The sequence below is a fragment of the Dasypus novemcinctus genome, chromosome 4 (genome assembly GCF_030445035.2).
Source record: "Dasypus novemcinctus isolate mDasNov1 chromosome 4, mDasNov1.1.hap2, whole genome shotgun sequence".
Classification (NCBI taxonomy): domain Eukaryota; kingdom Metazoa; phylum Chordata; class Mammalia; order Cingulata; family Dasypodidae; genus Dasypus; species Dasypus novemcinctus.
In genome coordinates this window covers 111,959,385-111,978,850 of record NC_080676.1, presented here as the reverse complement: position 1 = coordinate 111,978,850, position 19,466 = coordinate 111,959,385, and positions in this window count along the sequence as shown.

Below are 19,466 nucleotides of genomic sequence, written 5' to 3'. Positions count from 1 at the left end.
TGTTAGTTTCCTCTGACTACCAGATTCTGGCTACTCTCAGACTACATCCCAATTTCCTCTCTTAATAAATCCTCTAGTCCTATGGATTAAGGCTGGTCCTCATTCAGTTTGGCCACATCTTAAATAAAAATGATATATTTAAAATAGTCCTATATACAAATGAGTTCACAACAGCAAGAAAGCAGATCAAGTTTAAGAATATGTCTTTGTTGGCGTAAATAATTCAATCTACCACACCACAGGTGGAAGCTGTCTCTTCCTTTGTCCTTTATAGATTCTGACCTCTCTTTCTCTCTGCATCCACCTCTTCCTCCCCTCTCTCTCTCTTTCATGGGTGCATGCATGCACAAAACACACACACACATCCAAACATATTCACTTACATAAGACTTCTGCATGTGCAGATGCTTTTAGAGGTTTGTGAAGGTAGAAGAGATTTACATCATAAGCAACTTATGTTTTTGGCCATTTCCAGTGATTTGAGTTTCAGTTATTAGGAATACATAAATTTACACAGAGATAATATGTAGGTAGGTAGGCAGACACTTTTATGTTGATATATTAGTGATAAACAATTTTAACAAACCATGTCTCTAAGTGACTGTACAAACAATAAAATATTCTTTTTAAAAGTTCCATAAATTGACTTCAGCCAATTTCCTGAGATTTCTTTAGAAAAAAAGAAACATACTATTTATTTTCTTTATGAACTGTGTCATGGAGATATATTTCTCTGTGGTTATTTTCCTGAAAAGCAAATTATGACAGCAGGGATGGAGGATGAGTTACTGTTTTTTTAACCCTAAAAACCATTTTATGATGCATGTTTTATAGAACATGTAAATATGCCCCAAAGCATCATATTGGAAATTCTGAAAATTTATTTTTAATGTCTTTTCCTTTTAAATATTTAAATGCTGTTCACATTAAGTACATTAATTTAGGCTAAATCTAATAACTTATATATTATTTAAATTAACAGAAATACAAAGGTGGGTTTAATATATAAATGCCTAATGCATATTAATTATAAATGCATATTTGATTATAATAATTTTATGGAGGAATTTTATTCCAATTTTACAAAGCCAATGATCTTTACAACCTTTTTGGCAGAAGAAAACTTTGAATCAACTTCAGTTTGACCACAAAGCACATACTATGTGTACTACAATTTTTGCCTTAATATAAATTAATAGCTGCTAAGAAAGACTCAGAGTAGGAATTCTCTCCATATAACTAAACACCTAGTTTGCATATTATTCCATTCTTTATTCTTAACATTTAATATATTTTGGACTCATTTCCATATCAATATGAATGTTAGCCTCAGTGATAAATTGCTGCACAAGCATTCTATGGTATGTGTATTAGTCAGCCAAAGGGGTGCTGAAGCAAAGTATCAGAAATCTGTTGGGTTTTATAAAGGGTGTTTATGTGGGGTAGAAGCTTATAGTCACAAGGCTATGAAGCATAAGTTACTTCTCTTACCAAAGTCTGTTGGGGCAAGATGGCTGCCAGTCTCTGAGAGTTCAGCCTTCCTCTGCCTCCCAAGGTTCCCTGGTTTATTCTTAGCTGTAGGCTAGCATAAGGCTTATCTCTCTGCCTGGGGCTTCTTTCTTTTTGGGCTTTCTCAGCTATTCAGGACTTTGGTGTCCTCAGTTGCAAACTATTATGCAAATAGCCGTTCTCTATCCCTGGGGTTCCACCATCAAAATTCGAACTCTCTCCTCTACCATGTCATTTTATCTGTGAGGCCCCACCCACTGGGGGACAGGGACTCAAAGTCCTACTGATGTGGTCAAATCAAAGCCTTAATCATGATTTAATCAAGTAAAAGTGAAACATCTAAATCTAATACAATTTAATATGCCCAGAGGAACAGACCACTTTACGAACAATCTAATATCTATTTTTGGAATTCAGAAACAATGCCAAACTGCCACAGGATGATCACAACAATCTGTTTAATTAGTCTCAACCCGATGCATATTAAGGAGTTTCCAATCTTTTTCTACCTCAAACAAAGCCTCAGTAAATATTCTTATACATAGTTATTTAGGCACATGTGGGAGAATATTTGTTGGATGAATTCATAAAGGTATAATTCCTGGGATTAATTATTTATGTAAATGTAAGTTGATAGATAGAGACAAACTATCATCCATAAGTGTTTTAATGAATACATTCTCCAAAAATATGAATGTGATAGTTTTTTCACCTTCTGTCAACAGAGCATATTAACAATTTTTTTTATCCTTGTCAACCTGAAAGTTGAAAAAAATGCAAACTATATCCTATTGTATACTTAACAGCTATCCTAAATAATAAGGAAGGATCTACAGGTAAAATTTATTTATTACTTTCAAGTGATGAAGCCATTGCTGTGAAATCTCCAAGTCACAGAACATCTAAATCTTGACATTTTCTACATAACATTCAGAAACTTAACAAATAAATTAGTTTTAATGCATATGGTATGATATTTAAGCATAGATAAACATAAGTTTTATTCTTTCAATAAACTTACCAAACATGAATTTATTTTAAAAATATGTTTTCAACATGCTGTTAGTGACAGAAACCTTGTGATTAAGTTAGAAAATAGTAATGGGTGACATAGTTATTTAAGATAACTCTTTTTTTTTCTTTTCTATGGAAACTTACAGTAGCTTAGGGAAGCACCAAAAAATAATAATAGTGTTTCATCAGTTTTCAGGGGACCCTTTCCTGCTATTCTATGTAAAGATAAAATGAACAAATTAAGTTCAAACCCAGTGTCTACTTTTAACTTGAAAGTTGGTGTCAGGTACCTCCATAACTTACCCATTTCTTATGGATTCTTTAAGAGTGACAATTTCAGATAAGCATGCATTAGGTATTTAGATGATGGTATTAAAGGAAATAAAATAACTTATCACAAGTAAACTTTAAAATGTTATCACTTCACAAAAATGTAAAAATTCTAAGTTCCCTTTTTTGTAGATTCAACATTTGTGGTAGTTTGAAACTTTATGTACCCCAGAAAAGCATGTTCTTAAAGCTGTTTCATTCTGTCAGTGTGAACCTATTTTGGGTATGACCTTTTGATTAGGTTAGTTATTTGAGGATCTTTTACTAGGTTACTTCAGTAAGGCATGGACCAGCATAGATATTAATTCTCTTACTGCAGTCCTTTATAAATAGGACAAATATTGAGAGAAATACACAGAAGCAGAGAGAAAGACCATGGAACCAAGAAACTGAAGCAAGGAAACCCAGGAGAGACAGAAGAGATCGCCAGCTGCCACCATGTGCCTTGCCATGCTACAGAAGAGCCCAGTCTTCAGAAAGAAAGCATCATTTGATGATGCCTTGATTTGGACATTTTCAGAGCTTCAGAACTGTAAGCTTATAAGCTAATGCATTTTCATTGTAAAAGCCAACCCATCTCTGGTATATTGCATTTCAGCTGTCCAGCAGACTAAACATGTAAAGAGAGTTTCCTCATTTCTGGCTTAAGCATTGTGTCCTAAAATTAACATTTCCCCTTCTCTTCTTAGAAATCAAGCACAGAAAACAAAACCAAGCATGATTTATTTTTCAGGAATAACTTCAATCACCGAGTAAAGAGAAGGTGAGAAAAGAGATGATAATCATTGTAGCAATTTGATATCATTGATGAATTCCAAAAAGAAATATTGGATTATGTTTGTAAGCTGATCTTTTCCTCTGGGCATATTAGAGTATATTAGATTCGGAGGCTTCCTTGATTAAGTAATCAGGTAAACCTCTTGTGCCAGTAGGGCATTGAGTCCCCACCCCTTGGTGGGTGGGAACTCACAGATAAAAGGCATGGCAAAGGACAGAGTTGAGGGTATTTGATATTGGAGTTTTGATGTTGGAGTTTGATGCTGAAGCCTTAAGTTGGAATCCCAGGAAGAGAGGAACCCTGAACCCAGAAAGAAGCAAGACCCTGCAAGGGAGGAACCCAGGAAGCCTGAGCCCTCACAGACGTTGGCAACCATCTTGCTTCAACACATGAAAATAGACTTTGGTGAGGGAACTAATTTATGATTTGTGGCCTGGTATCTGTAAACTCCTACCCCAAATAAATATCCTTTTATAAAAACCAACCAATTTCTGGTATTTTCCATCAGCACCCCTTTGGCCGACTAATACAATCATCATCATCAACACCATCATCATTAATATTACTAACACTATAATAAATTACTCGAGAAATCTTCATTGCAGTTTGACTATATTAACTGATTTTTTCCTCATAGTAACCTTATGCAATAAGTACTGCTATTACCCACACACACACTTTTTCACATAATGAATCTGAGGGACATAGATTTTAAAAGTAGTACAAACTTCTGAAAAGTGAAAGAGAAGTGAGAGTCTAGAAAGAAAATTCACACATATTCTGATTTATGACCAAAGAAACACTGATATAGGATAAAGAATAATCTTTTCAATAAATGGTACTCGTTCTAATGAATAACCATACAAATACGTGTCTTGACTTCTTCCTCCATACTATGTACTAATATAAATTGCAGATTGATTGTGGATAAAAAATATAAAGGTAAAATAATGAAGTCTTAGGAGAATATTTTCAGATGTTAGATTAGTTTAAGTCTTCTTAATCAGAGTACCAAAACAATGATTATAATAAAGTTACATAAATTTGACTATTTTAAAATTATTAACATGTTCATCATATCCTCACCAACAAAATAGTATAGAAAGAACTCACAGTGTAGGAGAAAATATTTGATAAACAATTATCTGATAAAAGGACTCCTATCCAAAATCTGAACAAAAAAATCCTTCAAATCAACAAGTAAATAAGAGATTATCTAATAGAAAAATAGGCCAACAACTAGAACAAACAACTCAACTAAAGGATATTCAAATGGTGAATATATATATGAAAATATGCACAAAATTACTATAGAAATTCAAGAGGAAAATATAAATTAAAATTGCAATAAAGACATCATTACACACTCTTTTAATTTGTTGACGGCTGCCAGTACAATGTACCAAAAATGGGTTGGCTTTCATAAAGGAAATTTATTAGGGAAAAATCTTACAGTTCTGAGACTGTAAAATGTCCAATCCAAATCAAGGCATTGACAGAGGTGCTGTCTTATCAAAGGTCGGGTTCTGGTGATCATGGACTCCTGCCAATGCTGTGAGGCACAATGGTGGCTCTGGCAGTCTCTCACTTTTCCTCCAGGCTCGCTCTCTCCCTGAGCTCAGCTGTGGGAGATCAGTCACATAGCAATGTCTGCTTGTCTTTCCCCTTTCCTCTGGGGAGAAGTTCTGTTTAGGGTTGCTTTGTCTGTGGCTCTTCTCTCTCCCAGGTTTGTGAACTTTTGGATGCTTCTCTCTGTCTCTGGGGCATTTTTTCTGTGTGCCTGAAACTTTTATTGCTCATTTAAAAGGACTCTAGGATTAGGCATCACTCTGGATCATTCTCCACAGAGGAATTTTAATCACAAAGAAGGTCCTTTAATTGAATCTAACCAATAGGTTCCATCTAAAATAGGTTTACATGCACAGGAATTGATTAGATCTAAGGACATGACTTTCCTGGGCCCACCCAGCTTCAAACTATCACATTCCGCACTCTGGCCCACAGAAAGACAAGTTCTTTCCACAGGTAAACACAGTCATTTCATCACAATATTTCAGAAAGTCTTAAATCATTTCAGTAACAGTATTAAGTACAATTGTTTATAGGCATGTAGTCTGTCTTGGCGTAAAATTCCCCTCAGAGTGTAGACCTGTTAAACTTAGAAAATACAAAGGATGGAGAGTCACAGGATAAATGTTCCCATTGTCATAGGAGTAATTGGAAAGAAAACAGGAGTCAGGGGTCCCACACAGCTCCAAAAACCTGTAGAGCATGCTCCATTATATTTCAATATCTGAGAGTTATCTAAAGAATAATGGCTTCTTCTCCTTGGGACCTCATGAAGTAACAGACCCACCCCTTCCAAATGCTTGTCTAGTGATCATCTCCAAGCATCTGTGTGGTGGCCGAGCTCTAGTCCTCACCCTACAGGAACACTGGGGTGATAGCCACAATTTCCCAAATATCTGGTGCACAGGTTTAACCCTTTATCACACTGGGATGGGGGCTAAACTCTCCTTCATCACTGGGGAATGTGCTCTACCCTCTTTGAAGACTGGGGTGGGCACACTCTTCCCCAACAAGGGCCAGAAGGTCCACCCTCTCCAAATGCTGTGGCATATTTACCCTTTTCGCACACATGGGTGGCGTCCTCTCTTGGCCTGAAAAGATTTTTTAAGTCCAGGCCTCAGCATCCATGGATCTGTATTTCATGTCATTTTTCCTTCAATCTCTCTCTCTTCTATCCATTTTAGTCCAGGCTGGCAGTAGTTTTGTTCATACAGAAATTGCAAACAACTTCTCTCTTGGCCTGAAAAGATTTTTTAAGTCCAGGCCTCAGCATCCATGGATCTGTTTTCATGTCATTTTTCCTTCAATCTCTCTCTCTTCTATCCACTTTAGTCCAGGCTGGCAGTAGTTTTGTTCATACAGAAATTGCAAACAACTTTTTGGTTTAGCATGCAATTTGCAGACATCTTATCAGACAATACGACTCTCCACAAATCCTATCTAATCCTGATTTACACTGAAATGACCAGCTAGTTCCCAAGTTCAATTAACTACTCACATGAGGCACAAATTCTCTAGGAACTCACTTTCTAGAAACTCAGAATTTCCGAAAGTAACAGTTTGTTGTGTGTGTGTGTGTGTGTGTGTGTGTGTGTGTGTTTGAGCCATTGGAGAGAATACACAGATGCCTATACTGCCCCGGAGTGGATACTTACAACCCATGGGGAGGGGCTCTGCCCCTGAAAAAACTCACAAACCAAGCAACCTTTGTGCAGAGTCCCTGTCCTAATAAGCAGCTGGGGTTCTTTGTTCCTGCTTTTGGGCTCAAGGTGAGTGCAAGACCTAATGACTCTCCCTAGGGCTGTGAAATGAAAACATACTGAAATATCTACACACAAGGAAAAAAGACTGAAAAGCATGTTAACAAAATAGACTCATGTTAGAAACTCAGTTATTTGGTGTTCAGAACTTGGACACCCATTCCAATTATCATTTTGGAGGCTTTTGTGTATTGCTGAAAAGAGAGAGCTATTGAAAGCTTGTGTCCTAGTATGTGGATTGAAGTGGATTAACTGCCTATTATTTAAATCAATACAATTTGGAAAACCCAGAAATAGAACTGAAACTGCAGGTTAGAAAGGATGCAGAATCTCAAAGGCAGATAGATTTTGAGAAACGTATTTTTCAGGAATATGATAACCCTGCTAGAAATCTGAAAGATTTTATTTAAAATAGCTGTATTCTTAATTTAGCTTATCTTTGGTTCATTTCTCTTTAATTGCAGAAAGATAGCCTCACTCTCGAGAAAAAAATAAGTTAACATCATCTTTGCTTGCAATGCAGACTGGCAGGACTTTTGTTTTGAATAATTTAGTTTAATTGTTAGCATTTGATAGCATTATTCTTCATTTGCAAGAGAATATCAGGAAACCAAATTGAGACTGAGTCCTTTCCTACAGAGAAGAGTCTGACAGCTAATTAAAGAGCAGCCAGTCTTTTCCAGGTCTGTAACCAGTCACAGCTTTGCCACTTTGTCTCAAGAATTGGTACTTGCAGAATGAAATTCTTTCTTCTAATTTCCTTTTATGCTTCGCTCATGGCAAATTCTTTCCTTGACATATACTGAAAGATATTTATCTTGTTCCACTTACTGTTCTTTAAAATTCTCCACTGAAGGAAGCTATGTCTTGCTTCTTTTAGAATTGATTACTGCTTAGCACACAACTTGGCACACATTTGGACTCAATACGTATTTGTTAAAATGGATTTTTACTTTTTGGCCCTTTCACTGAGCTTCAAGCAATCAATAAAATAATAAAATTCACTAAACTATATGACCCAAAAGAAGTCAAAATAAGAAAATATAAAGATTTTAAAGAAAGTATATTTACAGTGCTTGACCTATAATCAAATCCACAGCTTATATTATTTGTCAATGCAGCACATAATCCAAGTAAATACACATTCAACCTGTTAATTATTGTGTATAACAAAATAAAAGTCATATCTGGATATATTTTTCCACACGTTAATATTTATATTTACTTTTCAGAATATCATCTGCCTCAATTTAATTATATAATTGTTCAATTATAACATCATTGAGTGATTGCAATGAGTTAAAAATTCAGGTTATTTATATTTCAGTAATATTTCCTGTTTTAAAATAAAATGTTAATATTAATGCCTTACCAAAACTTTAGAAACAATTTCACAATTATAAATCTTATTGTTTTAACTATATCACAATTAGTATTTTTTATCATTCTGAAAGATTAAGGAGTTTAAAACACATTCTTTTCATGTGTTTTATTAATAGTCAAGTTTTTGCATTTTTCCTTTTGCCCAACTGTCTTGTTACTACATATTTTCATCAGTTTCTAGACTTCTAAAAGTTTTGTGCAAGTAAAATATTTCACAGTCCCCAAACATTTTATTTTTGTAATCCTATCACTGAAATCTAAGAGATTTCCATTCACATATTATTCATATATTGTGGAAATGGCAGTGCTAATATAAGGTCATTTTGGAACCTAAAATTTAAAAAGATGAAAATACGCCTTTAACTTAAGAGTAAAATTACAAAAAAGTGGAAGTAACGAGAATTCGAGTAAAAAAAAAATTTATTTTTGGTAAATTAAAAGACAAGAAGCAAAGGATAGTTTAGGACAAAAAGCATACAACACTGTACACAAACATTCTCACCTTCTTTCCTTATCAAAAATTTCTTCAACAGAATTATGGATTAAGCTGAAAAATAAATTAGAGATCATAGAGCCCAATACCTCAATAAAACCAGAAATTTTATGTAACATTTATGAATCAAACATTGTTTATTTAATTACCCTATAAATATAATGATTAGCAAGAGGTAGTTAAACAACTTGATTGTGTCTAATCATTTCACATCGCTATTTCTGTCTCTTTCTACATGTGGATGTGTGTGCATGTGTGTGTATTTTTATGTGTATTGTTTCATGGGATCTAATGTATGAATCATAACCTAGGTGATGATTAGAAATGAGCACACCTGTGATGTATAAATAAATACAACTTAATGGAGGAATGTTAAATCATGGAAAATACTTCCATATTTGTTCTATGGAAATTATTTTTAAATATTGATGACTAAAGATAAATCGTAAAAATAAGCTACTTGAAGCCTTGCTAAATTTTTTTTCTTGGTATAATTTTGTGAAAGAATGGTGATTATTAATTTATCATTGACATCAAATAACAAATGGAGTAAACTTTCTTTGAAATATTTAACAAATGACAAATATTTATCAGACACTATGAACCATTCAAACATTTTAAAACTATTTAGTATGTAGTTTATACAAAAAGATAGAGATTGAAACTAAAATAAAGATATGAGTCATTTTGAGCATGTTTCCTGTCCTTATTAATTTCACAGACAAATATTATTCTAATCACAGAAATAAATTAAAATTGCATTTTGAATGTTACATATACAACGTTGTTCAGTTTGCATTTCCCTGTTGAGTACACCAGTGATCTCTAACATTGTTCTTTTACTGATTTATAAGACTTTCTTATTCTGGATGCTAACTTTCATCGGTTATATTTGTTTCCCTATTCTAAATTTGTTTTTTATGAAACATATTTAATCTTTCCCATAAATACTTAATAAATAATACTTAATACATAATTTCCCAGAACCATTAACTTAATAGTCTTTCAAAGATTCATTGTCATATAATCTCTCATATAATAAACATGAAACTTTTTAAACTGTCTATTTTGCTCCATTACTCTATTGATGCAATTAGTGCTAATGCCATACTTTCAATTTATTATAACTATAAAAATAGTGATTTATAGGCATGTAGTCCCTACATATTCTGCTTAAGTTCTTCTACATCTAATTTTCTCTTCTTTTTCCACCTTCTCATGCTTCATTTTCTCTTTTTTCTTCTCCTTTTCTTACTTCTAATTGCAAATAAGTACATAAAATCTTTATATATGAAGGAAATGAAAAATAAAACCACAATGAGACATCAGTATATACCTATCAGAATTACAAAATTTTAAAAAGGTGACAACACCAGATACAGTAATGCAAAGAAAATGGATCATCCATTTTCTCATCATTGCTGATGAGAGTGTTAAATGATAAAGTCACTCTGGAAAACAACTTTACAGGTAATTAACATATGACCCAGTAATTGCCCTCTAAGTTTTATCCCAGAGAAATGAAAAATTATTTTCACATGAAACCTCTACGCAAATGTTCATAACAGTATTTTTCATGATAAATAAAAACTGGAAACTGCCCAACAGGCTAATGATTAAACAAATTGTGGTACATGCATACCGTAGATAATACTTGTGAATAAAAAGGGTCAAACGTTTGGCACATGAGACAACCTGGATGAATCTCCAGATAAGTATATTGAATGAAAAACACTAATCCCAAAATTTTAATTGAATGATTCCAATTATATAACATTTTGAAATTATATTAATTTTCAATTTGAGAAGATATGTTATTGTCAGGAGATGGAGGCAAGGAAAAGGATGTAGTTATAATAAAGCACTGCAAGGGATCTCGTATTGATTGAATTATCTGGTATACTGACTATGGCATTGGGTACACAAATCTACACATTATAAAATTGTATAGAACTAAATACACACACAGACATATACACACAGAGACAAGATTATTAGTAAAACTGGAAAATCTGAATAATATCAGTAGATTTTATCCATGTCAAAAAGATTAAACCATTAATAGTAAAAGAATAATAGAAAAATATTGCACCCTTTTCATTGTTCCCCTCAGGTTGCTTACAATTTCACCCAGTTCAGAATCTTACAAATAATTGAAATTAAGTGTTTATTCAATAGTACTCTATTTAAAAGCAGTGTTATAGTCCTTGATTTTAAACATAGATTTGGGTGATAATTTCGATATCTGTAGACTATTTTAAACCATATTTTCATGTTGTGGTCTTCACCTAATCATGAGGAAGTTTTCACTATAAATTTAACTCTAAATTCATAAATTTGAGAGATATCTGTGAACATTTTCTACCTGTTATGTTTACCATCAGGTAGCTAAGGAGCTGGTAGACATGTCATTTGGCCTAAAGAGCATGTAAGAAAATATTCAAGCATGCACTCCTCAGTTTAGCCAACCTACAACCCTCACAACCCCTCATGTTTTACACTGAGGCTTAATTACACAATGGTTGAAAACAAACCTTATTTATTTAAAGCAGGGTTTAAAGTATTGACAGAATTATCATGAGTGACTCAGAAAGGAGTGGAATTCCAAAGAAACTGTGTTGGAAATAAGTATATTGTTTTTCACAGCCATAATTTATATATTGTTTGACCTGTGAAGGAATGATCAAATATTTATAACATTGTCCTTGTATTTTAAGAACTAGAATATGTTACAAAAATAATAATATATGTCACTAGATACAAAAAAATGGCAATAAAATTAATTTTTATGCTTATGCAAAAGTAATAATTTATGGGAAATTGAATATTTTCTTTTCTTTCTTCTTTTTTCTGAGTATGGGCATAAAAGGTAGCATTGTGTTTCTCACAGAATATATCACTGCAGACATAAATATTTTTGTAAAGGACTACATACTATGAAAATACTTTCATTTTCTCTTGATCTTATAAATAGCTATGAAACAGAAGGAAATAAATTATTCCTTTCTTACTAGAGCTTTCGCCTGTTCACAACAGATGTTGTTTCTACAAATTAGTTTATAATTTCTTTCATAACTCAGGCAGAACAACCCTTCAATTTATAGTCAGGAAATAGATATAGTGCTGCATATAATTCTGGTAATTATGTAACAAAACTGCACTTTGCTGGATGAAAACCTTGGCCATCAATCACTCAGTTTAGTATAGGGGCAACTTAATCTTCTGTTGTACCAGCTGTGCAAGGCTCAGCCACAACACAGTGGATTTGCTAGATTTCTACTGAGTAAAATGTAAATGATCATTGTGAAAGATAATAGATAGCTAGCCACCTAGCAAACTAGTTAAATAGAGTTGATATGTAATACATGCAACAACTACAAATCTTTTTGGAGGTGGGGGTAAAAAAATCAATTTTCTACTGCAGGGTACTCCAATATTCTTGTCATTGACTTTAAAAACTACTGTTATTAAAGTATATATTTCCCTTTTCTAAACATGGCTCATACTGTTTGAATTCAATGCCATAACCTGGAGCTGGACTTTAGATGTCATAGTTCAGAATGAAAAAAATGGTCGTAATCTATAAACGAGGGGTGGAGGGTGGTAAGAAATTGGAGTAATTGGTTTAAGAAAGTTATATCTCCTAAATTTCAACACCTAAAGTAACTTTCAAGGTTTTTCAGTTTATTCAGTATTATGCTAATTTTACATCTTAAAGAAATAATAAAATTTCATTTTCCTACTAATTGAATTTGTCAATGTAGTAGACTTCATTTTTGAAGAAATTTTGGATCACAGAAGGGCTCAACAATGGCAGGGGAGGAGCACTGGTGTGGGGTGTCATTGATGGGGAATGCATGGGTGGGAGGGGGTTCTCCAGGGCATCCATATAAGGTATATAGATATGTTCAGATGTACATTGGGTATTGTCATAGTGGATAGAGTTACACATGACAACTGAGGGAGTGCTGAGTTCCCATCCTGGGGAGCTCTGTTGCATTCTGCAGTAGAACAGCAACAAACCCCCAAGTACAATGACAAAGACCAATGAAAAAGGATGGTCCAATGATGGGTCCTTGATACTGATGACTATGCTTATGAACCTGTGTGCTTGAAATTTCATCTAAGCCTAGATGTGCAGGTTGCCTAAAAGTTACGTCCTGAGATCCTCCATGTTGCTCAAATGTGGCCACTCTCTAAGCCAAACTCAGCCTGTAAATGTATTACCCTCCCACCTGTGTGGGACATGATTCCCAAGGATGAGACTCCCTGGTGCTGAGGGATTACTACCATCACCAGCTGATGATGCAACTGGAAAAAGACCTTGAATAAAAGGGGGAAATGGTAAAAAAAAAAAAAAAAAAAAAATGAGTTTATATGGCTAAGAGACTTTAAAATGAGTTGGAAGGTCATCAGAGGGGTCACGCTTATGTATATCTCAGCAGGATGCCAGAGACAGCCAAAGTAGATACAATTCCAGGTACTGATGCTCCTGAGGGCTATAGAGACTCACAGGTTCTATGCTCAGATGGCTCTGGAGTTCTGTGCCATGTCAATGGGCCCTACTTTGGAATTTGTGTTCCTGAGTGTGATGGAGTTGGACTCAGATGTGACCTCTCTACACATGCCTCTTCTGTCACTTTTACTGAACCTGTGATTGGTGCTGTGGTTTGTGTATGGTCAAGAGACTTGAATCTCTAAGACTCTCGATGTGCCAGCTGGGCCCTGAGCCTCAGCAGAGTTGCAACACCTACTCTCCAGTTTGTTGGACTTACCCAAGTCAGCTGACAGGAAAGTGAGAATGGTCAATCACCACACCAGGGAACCAAGAGTGTCTATAAGTGCAAGCAGGAGAATTGTATCAATCAGACATGTAGGATCTAAGTCTCCTCTTGATTTAGAGGTGGAGTGAGCATTGCCATCCCAGGGTCCACAGGAGGGAGGAATATAATATGAATTGATGAGGACTTGCTTGTATTTGACTACAGAACTGCTGTGACTCTAGAAATGGAAATTGTATTATATTACTGATGTGAAGACTGTGGCCACAGGAGTTACTGAAGGCAGAGAGAGGGAGGAAGAGGTATCATATGGGGCAGTTTTAGGACTTGGAGTTGTCCTGAATGATATAAGGAACAGATGCAGGACATTGTATATCCTGTCATAACTCACTGGATGAACTGGGGGAGATTGTGAACGACAATGTAAACGATGGTCCATGTGGTGTGGCAGTGCTCCAGGGAGAATTCACCAAATGCAATGAATGTACCTTACTGACGAAAGGGGATGTTGACGTGAGAAGAGCAAGGTGGGGTGGGGAGTGGGGTATATGGGAACAGCTTATGTTTTTTAACATAAAATTTAGTGTGATTTACTTATCTTTTTTAAAAAAGACAATAAAAAATAAAATATTAAAAAATAAAATAAAACTGATAACTTAAAAAAACTTCATTAATGATAGAGTGAAATTGTTGTTTTATTTTCACAGTTCCTTATAAAAATTATTTTATTTTAAGCTTAAAACAGTTTTATTTATAAAGCTGATAGAAACTTACTAATCACACTTTACAGGAGATATTGAAGTTGAGAGAAGTAAAACAACTGCCCAACTCTCACAGGAAGTGGGTGGAAAAGGTAAAAGAACAAGTGAAGTCTGCAGTCTTGGCAACTTCCACCAAATGGACACATAAAATCTTGCTTCCTCTTTATTTATGATACACGTGAATTTATTACATTGGAATCTATGATTCTTTACAGTACTAGATATTTCTAGGTAGTTAAAACGTCTATTGTTATCATACCACTCATTCTGAAGAAATCAGACAGGAGCCATTTTGGATGGTGGGTCCTTAGACTGAGAGAACATAATGCTCTGAGACAATGGCTAAAACCAGGTTAACTCTAAGCGTGAAAAATTGTAGGTTATCTGTTCCATGTCCTAACCAAATCAAACTGCTTTGTATAAAACCAAGGATTCGTGCATATGCCTGAATAATTAAAAAGAAGCAAGACTTATAAATATATGAATTTATTGATTCTAACCATTCAGAAGAATGTCACATGCCCTCTTTGTAGTGCTAAGCCCTAAAAGTCCAAAAAGTTTAAATAAATCTTGAAATCTTTAGCGTATTAGACTTTAGTAAGGAGACAAGGAAATGTCAGCACTTGCAATTTGGTGTGACACCTCTATTCAGGAAATGAAGTGTACTGTCCTAAAGTGATGCAAAATCTAAGTTTTGAATTTTGGTAGGGCTAATAGTCAGTATGATAAAGAGATATAAATATGGTAATAGGAAACATCTTTATGTCTTTTCTCTAATTTTTCATGATCATTCTCATGGATCAATGATGCTATCACACTAGTGGTTCCCCAAGCAAGGCAGGGATTTTACTGCACGTGTTACTGTTCCAGGTGCAAAGAGGAAATAGGGCACAGTCATCTTGAGAGACAAGAATCTAGTACAGACAACCAACACTGGTAAATAGAAAGCACTGTAAGATCTTGAAGAAAGGACCCCATATATCTCAGTTAAAGAAGATCCCTGCATACTTTGTCCAGGTAACAGGAAGCTATTATTTGCTAAATAATATTATTTGAGTTAGGTTTAATAAGAAATATTTGGAAATAGCAATTAAAGAATGCAAAAAAAAAACAAACGGCAGGACTTTGGAAATTCCGCAGCAAAATAAAATCATTTTCATATGCTCTCAAGACTTAAATAAATTAAAACTATGAAATAATTGACATCTTTCCACCTTAGTAAAATGTAAGTAAACTATATAACTTCAATTTTACCAGAATTATTTTCCCATGATAAAAATAAAAATACATCTGTGAAGAGAGTTTGTCTTTCAAACTAAACTGAAGTTTTTATATGCCTGAAACAAAGGATTACAGTTTCTTGGGCTCTTTGCATTTAATAAAAATTAGGTTAGTTCAAGTACCATTTATTTGAGAAGTCAAAAATGGTGAAATTTATATATGCTTCACTGAGTGAAACAAGAAATATAATAAGAGAAATGATTGATTTGGGAACTTCACATTAATTAAAACAAAACTAAACAAAACAAGAAAAGGTGTTATGATGAGGTGTTATTTTCTTATTTTAAAATTGTTTAACCTTGACTGTTTTTATTAATTTCATTAAACTTGGAATAAGATTACCTCAAATGAAAGTCTTCTCTATGCTAATAACTGATTAAAACTGAGGCACGACTAGTTTTAAAATCTAGGTAGATAATGTCCTCTATTAACCTGATGGGCATTTATTATACTGTTATTACATAACAATTTTCCAAATATACATTTTTTTTTCCTCAGAGACTGATTGTGACAGACTACATTTGAACTTCTGTACTTCTTCCTTATTACTAAATGCATTATGGAAATTAATCAAGATTCTGATATTATGAGTAAATAAAAAGCATAACCAATGCAAAGATAATTTAATATTATGAGAAAAGAGTACCACTCACTGTCTTTCAGGATGTATTTAAATGTTACTTACTTGAATCTATTTTTCTTCTTTAAAAACAATGACTTTAATGTTGTTTGCTCCTCTGTAGTTAGACAGACCTTGGTTTGAAATAATGTGCTTTATTATTTTTATGAGCTTAGGTCATTACTTATCCCCTCAGGTGAACAATTTTCTCATTAAATAGAGAAAATGGAGATAATAATAGTTCCCACCTCATCAGGATTGTGTGTAAACATATGCAATGATACTGTTTTTGATCTATAGCAATCTTTAGGGCTAGTTCTTCCATTACTATTATCATCATCATCATCATCATCATTATCAACAACAACACAGTTGTCATCATGGGTATTGGTTATTTTTCAAAAATTTTTCTCTCAGACTGATTTGGTTATTCTTAGACTTAATTATAATTTCCCCAATTTTAGATTCAAAGTGAATTCAAGATTTGGATTCGCAGCTTATTGAATATATGACTTTATTATTTCATTTTTCTGGGTTCAACAATGATAATAACATCTTAGCAACTTCTTATACTGTTGTGGTATGATGAAAAACAAGGGGGAAGCCCTGAGAAATACTTTCTAAACTATAAAGCTCTAAAATTTATTTGATGATCATTTTACCATGAATCCAGAAATACAAAATTATAAGACATAAAAATATAAAAGGCAAATCCACTACTCTATCCTAAAGCATTACATTTTATAGTCATTTCAATATTTCTATTCATTAGAATATTAAGCAGGAACTATCTAAATATAATATTCAGTAATAATCTATAGTACTCAAAATTTTTATTACTTTGCTAAATAACAGTTCATAGGACTTTATGTGATGAGAAACAAATTCCTTTTCTAATAAATCCGTAGCTTGAGGAGTCATATTTAAGTCATAAACATGATAAGATATGTTATTTCTTATTTTTCACTGAAAGCATCAGGTAGCATCCTTTGAATGTGAAATTCTGCTTATCTTTGTAGTTTTATAAGACAAATTACTTTCCTTACTCTCATCTTTCAAAGAGTAGATTTTAAAAACTTAGCTTTAACAAAGAAAAAACATCGTAGCCTTTCTTTCTTCAGATATTAAGTGACAAGCATTTTAGAGATGAGAGAATAGAAAATAATGTTTCATTTTACTAATATGTTTTTGTTTTCAAAATATATCCTCCATGGAATTTCAACTTCAACAAATGCAGTTATCACAACTATTTTCCACTTTAGGAAACTGACATAATAATATAACCTGTGCATAAATTCAAACTTATTTTATATCCAAATATGTATAGAAAGCCAATTGAGAAGTATAAACTCTATAGGCTTTGGATATTCAGGGTGGATATAAGCCAAATGTGTCAAGCTTACCTGGAATGTGGGGGATACATGTTAACTCAAGCTAACCTGGAGGAAATAAACTATCTAATACTCAAATAAAACACTTGAAGAAACTAGAGAAAGACCTTTTGCATACAAGCACTGTTTGACTCCCCACTCTTATATCCTCTGTATAAAAAGGATCCAAAAATTCTACTCAGGGTTTGGTTTTGTTCAGGACAAGAGTCCACCAAGTCCAGCCAATGGAAATAAAACTTCCTTCTCAGAATTCTTGCATCCTGGCATTCGATACCATGTACACCCAACTTCTCTCTGCTATTACACTTCTGGGGCCTCTCCCAGGATTATGCTGAGAAGGTCAGAGGCAGCAATGGTTGTTTGCCCCTCCTCGTCTCTGAGAAGGCTGGGAGGCCCCAGGCAAAACCCAGCCTTGGGTGCCCCTGGACTCCCCATTTTAGTCCAAAAAGAGGTTGTGGACCTCATCAGAGCTCTCCTGGAGGAACCAGAGGCACTCAAAAGTTTAAGAGACCATGAGAATGAAGCAAGGAGCTCCGTGTGTCACATGGGTAAGACTCCTGAGGGCATAGTGCAGGAAAAGCCTAATTCTAAAATTAGGAAGGAGCCCGATCAGCTCTCTAAAGAAGGAGGCCCCAGTACTACTGAAAATACAGGAGGAAGTCACCTCCTTTCTAGGTCTGAGAAAAGGAAAAGGGGATGGTTAAGTGTGTATGATTGTGGAGACTGAAATGCAGAAAATCACTTCTGTGGGGCAAGTGTGGAGTCCTGATCTGTGGTTTCGTGGTGACCTCATATGGTCAAGGGCAGTCTGGGGAGCCTCCCTGCAAAGGGACCCTCTTCTGAGTCAGGGGTTTATACTGACCAGCTAAGGCCAAGAGGTGCTGAAAGCTCCCACAAGGGATGTGGCCAGAGACAGATGAAGCATAAGGTTTGAGTGAGTGTTGTGCAGCATCAGCACAGTGTGGAAACATGGGAAACACACAAAGTAGGACCCCATTAAGTTGTATGCTGAAAAACTTGCCCCGTACATTCCATGGAGAAGTATATAGCATAAAATTCCAACCAGGAAAGCTTAGAATGCTTGTGAATTAGGATGGTCAACTTTTGGTGTTAGCTGGCCCCAGGAGGGCACTTTAGATCCTGGATCATACATAAAGTCCACAACATAGTAACTGGAAAGTCAGGGTACCCAGACCAGTTCCCCTACTTTGATGCCTAGCAAAATGCTGTGAGTCAAAGTCCACCCTGGCTAAGGAAGTGTGTGACTAAGGAAGGCAGGATTTGCCTAACACAAAAGCCAAGGGGTACTGTCCCAGGAACCAGACCAAACAAGCACTGTGCAAAGAGCGCAGATAAGGTACACCCTAAATCCAGTGCTGACCCACCCATTTTAGAAGGGCAAAATGAAAATCACCTCCTGCTGCCTTATTCTATTGCTCCTACTGTGGCAGTCCTAAGGAATGAGAATGAGCAAGTTTCCCTAAGCAGCACTCCACCATTGTTATCCACACAGGAAAATGCCATGCCCATACCATCCCCACACTTTTCTTTTTCACCATCTGCACCAGAAAAGGCACCCACACCATCCCCACAGCTGCTTTTATCACCATCTGCATCAGAGAGGGCATCTACCCCACAGTGGTCTTTGGCACCTTTGGCACTGAAAAATGCAGACCAGCTGCTTTCACAGTTGATTGCCCCTGGCAATGCGATGCTGATCATCAGACAGGAAGGAGACACTGAAAAATGGCAACTCAGACCACAGGAAGCCCTGGGGGCAGAGGGAGCAGAGAGGAA